At 34.6% G+C, this 4,439-nt stretch overlaps 1 non-coding gene across 1 annotated transcript; it reads left to right on the forward strand.

Annotated features, from left to right (window-relative positions):
* Nucleotides 1-461: 461 nt before the first annotated feature.
* LOC122099222 lies at nucleotides 462-567 on the forward strand. The gene has a single exon (XR_006145878.1). It is a non-coding gene; the product is annotated as a U6 spliceosomal RNA (small nuclear RNA).
* Nucleotides 568-4,439: the final 3,872 nt, after the last annotated feature.

A 4,439-nucleotide genomic window follows, 5' to 3' on the forward strand; every position in this document is an offset into this window, starting at 1 on the left:
CTCTTCACTCTGCTTCTTTACACAGTCTTTGCAACTTCTCATTAGCAAAGTTTCTATAAACTCTGAAATGTACATACTTAGTAGTACATGCTACCGGAAATATTATATACTTTATCGAAAAAATTTATGACCTACCAGTCTTAATTTTGCATATATAAGCAAATCCCAAAATGAAACATATTTAAATCATTAAAACTTTTAACAAACCTTAACATTTGCTGCAATGATCATTATGACAGGTGCCTTGTGTAGAATAATTGAATTCCTCCTCCTACACATCTCATGAACAACAAATATCTGGAATTATTTTGCTTTTGTCATGTCAATATTGACTTTATTCTTAAATGTGTGTTTATGTAAGAAATACATGGTTGCAAAATTTCACAATTTTTTGAACTTACTTTTTGTTGAATTGTCTAGTTTAAGACAATCAATTTCACTTTATATATAAAAAATGTTCTGTGCTCAATTTGGCTGCACATACACTAAAATTGGAACATACAGAAAAGATTAGCATGGTCCCTGCACAAGGCTGACACGCAAATTAATGAATCGTTCCATATTTTTACACCAACAGATGCTGGATGGGATGTGGCCAGAAGGGAAGCCTACTGCACTCTTGGTGGGAGTGTAAACTTGTTCGTCCATTTTGGAAAGCGGTTTGGAGCTTCCTCAAAAGACTCCACATAGAGCTCCCCTATTACACAGCAATCCCACTTTGGGGCATTCACCCAAATGATCACAAATAAGTCCATACTAAAACTACCACCACAACAACGTTTATTGTAGCATTATTTGCCATAGCTAAGATACGGAACCAACCTCGATGGCCCTCAGTAGAAGAATGGATCAAGAAAACGTTCTGTGTTTGTGTGTGTGTGTGTGTGTGTGTGTGTGTGTGTGTGTGTCTGTGTGTGTCTGTGTGTGTCTGTGCGTGTGTGAATGTACACTTACACAACCACTTTGGAAAGCAATCTGGTGAGTCCTCAGAAAGCTAATTATTGACCTTCCTTATGGCTCACTCATACCACTTCTAGGCATCTATTCTGAACAACAGGTACCAATATTCAAGGACACATGCACCTCCATGTTTATTGCAGCACTGTTCACAATATACAGGATATGAAAACAACCCATATGTCCCACCAGAGATGAATGGATCCAAAAACTGTGGTAACTATACACAACGGAATATGTTCCAGCCATTAGAAAGACAAAATAATGGCATTAGCAGGGAAATCAATCAAGCTACAGGAAATCATGTCGAGCGAGGTAAGACAAAAACAAAGAGACAAACAGCACATGGTCTCCATTGTAAGTGGATGTTAAATCCAAAATGTAAGGTGATACAACAAAATTAACAACACTTAAGAAACCAAGGACTTCCACTCATCTGGTCGAATCACTACTAAATATCTTCATTCTGCTGATCATATTTGCACACTGAAGGGAAACCAGGAAGACGACACAGAACTAGAGGGAATCAGGGAAAAACATACAACAGTGGGATCCATCAGCTGCACTGGACATTGACCAAAATGAACTAAGCAACTCAATGTCACTGAAGGGAAGGAGGGAACAAGTGGGAAAGAGGGAACAGCAGACACTATACAAAACAAAAGAAATATACATATTTCAAAACAAAAAACTATACATATGGAAGAAATAACTCTATTGCAAAGCTCATAGAACTCATAAGTATTGTAGACCATGATAGACAATTTGCTCTATCAAAGTTAGAATGTGTTTGTGACTTTAACTAAGCATCACTATCCCACAATATTGTGAAATATGGGAAATTATGTAATCATTTAATCACAATAAAAACATTTGAAAAAATGATGAAGGTGGAAAACTAAGTTGCTCTAAAAAACAAAAAAGGAAAATGTTCTGTGTGTATATGTGTGTACACACACACATATACTATATATATACATATATATGTGTATATATATTAATTCTATGCCTCCATCAGAAAGAATGACATCGCCCAATTTTTAGGAATGGAAAGACTTGGAAAAAAAATTATATTAACTGATGGAAGCCAAGTCCAAAGAAACATAGGTCCCATGGTATCCCTTATTTGCAATGACTAGTATATGTCTGGGATAAGCAGAAAAGTTGAAAAGCTATGTGTATATGACTACATAAGTAGATGTTAAGCTAAATGACCCCCAAGATAGAGACACAAGTGGTTTTTTCTTTCTTGCTGTTGTTTCTCACATATTTATAATGTACAACGTGATTTCTTTTTTTTTTTTTTATGTGTTCCTCCCCAACAATATAACCCCTGTTTTCACTTTACTTGATGTTGGTGCACCTGCATCTTGTATATACACTTCTCTAATTTGGGGAAAGAAAGGGACAAAACAACATGCTTAAATGGGAATACAATTTGACCCATTGTATAACAATAGATGCACAAGACAATATTTTGAAGAACGAATTTTACAATTTAGGCTGGGGACATTGGGTGCGACTTGGGGGTGTGAGGAGTGTACTTGTTGAGGTGGAAGGGAAGGAATGCTGGGGGAAAAACAAAGGAGGAGGTAACAATGCTTGATATGAAATGTACTTATTACTTTGCTCATGTAACTATAACCATTCTGTACAGTATTTTTACAACAAAAAATGTATAAAAATGTTTTGAGATGGAAGAGTTTATTTTGCCTATTTTACCCAAATAATATCATTAACAAATAAATTAATGCAAAACACTGATATGAAGATATTTTGAAAAAGTGAGTGTGTGTGCATTCCTGCGTGTTGGTATGGTCAGAGTTTGAAATCAGGGCTTCAAGTTCTCACTATGTCTTTCTCTCTAGATTGGTGAGCTACTATATGAGCTACATCTCCATTCCTGGCCCTTTGTTAGTTCATTAAAATTTTTGAAAAATAATCTCATGAATTTATTTTGCCCTGATTGGCTTCCAAATGTTATCCACAGATCTCAGGCCCCTGAGTAGGTGTCCCGAGTAGTTAGGATTACAGGTGTGACAAACCAGCACAAGGCTTTCAGAATAATTTTGAAAGTAGAAGAAAATTTACTTCACAGTGGCCTGTTTTATCATTTCCTAGTTTTAAAGCATTTTGGAGTGATTATATGTGATTTTTTTCATTCTTGAATTCTTAAAATACAGTAAGTGATGATATTTAAAAGATTTAGTACTTTTTAAAAACGATACTGGAACTTTAAACAAAAAATAAAATAAAATATATGAGAGCAGCGATACAGGAGATGCGACTGGGGGAAATACTGTAGTATCGTAGAGTAGAAGAGCTGTGGAAAGGAGTAATTTTACATTAACATAGCAAGTAATAGACTAGCATACAGCTTTTCAGCCTCATGTCAGTCATTAAAAAGTTTAAACAAAATGCATAATCAGCAAACCAATAGAGATAAAATAGAAAACTAAACAATTAAGATGAAGAGATGACTTGGACCAAGAATAACAAATGACACAATTAGGAAACAAATAACAAGCTGCTGGGCTGGGAAGGTGACTCAGTGGTAGAGTGCTTGCCGTGCATGCCTGCGGCCCTGGGTTTGATTCCTCAGCACTACATAAGCAAAAAGAAACAAGCCGGAAGTGGTGCTGTGTCTCAAGTTGTACAGCGCTAGCCTTGAGCTGAAATGCTGAGGCAGAGCGCCCAGGCCCAGAGTTCAGGCCCCACGATCGGACCCAAAAAATAAAATAAAAAAAAACAAGCTAGTAAGTTTAAAAATGATCACCCTTAATTCTATTGAGTTGTTTAGATCACAATTTGTTAGAAGTATAATTCAAATCAGAGTTTAATAGTATATCATTTTAATAATAGTTACTTATTGATTTCTTAACATTGAATGTTTAATATATAATTTTAATTTCAGCAGCTATAGAAAAGAAGAAAGTGAAAATAATTTTAATAATATATTTATGAATTGTAAAATTGAGAAGCATTAGAGTTTAAACAAATAGCATATAATTATTGCTTCATTTCTGTAATTTAAAGTAATAATTCAAAGTGTATTCTACACTTAGCACTCATCTTAACATCAAATAATAAATTATTGCACATGACTCTTGGTATTAGTTGGAAGGGTTCATCACTGTGGTAAAATTCACACCACATAGTACACGAGGGTATGACCCCTCTCATAAAGCTTAAATTGTGGAAATTTGATTTCTACATGCATGTTAAATTCTTGTCTAGGTGACATCTATAAAATTATTTACAATTATATATACGGGGACTGTTTCAGATGATTCCTGAAGGTCATATTCATTAATTAAATTTTTTTCATTTCATACCAAATAAATATTTACAGAGAGACTGAATTTTTGTGTAGATGATGGTGTATGTGTGCCAGATTATATGTATTAAGGCTTATTTTGTATTCCTGACATTGTTTCTAGAGTTGGATTTATTTGTCCATTATGGGTTAAGTGTATTATATT

Source organism: Dipodomys spectabilis, unplaced genomic scaffold, assembly GCF_019054845.1.
Source record: "Dipodomys spectabilis isolate Male_0828 unplaced genomic scaffold, ASM1905484v1 ptg000505l, whole genome shotgun sequence".
Taxonomy (NCBI): Eukaryota; Metazoa; Chordata; class Mammalia; order Rodentia; family Heteromyidae; genus Dipodomys; species Dipodomys spectabilis.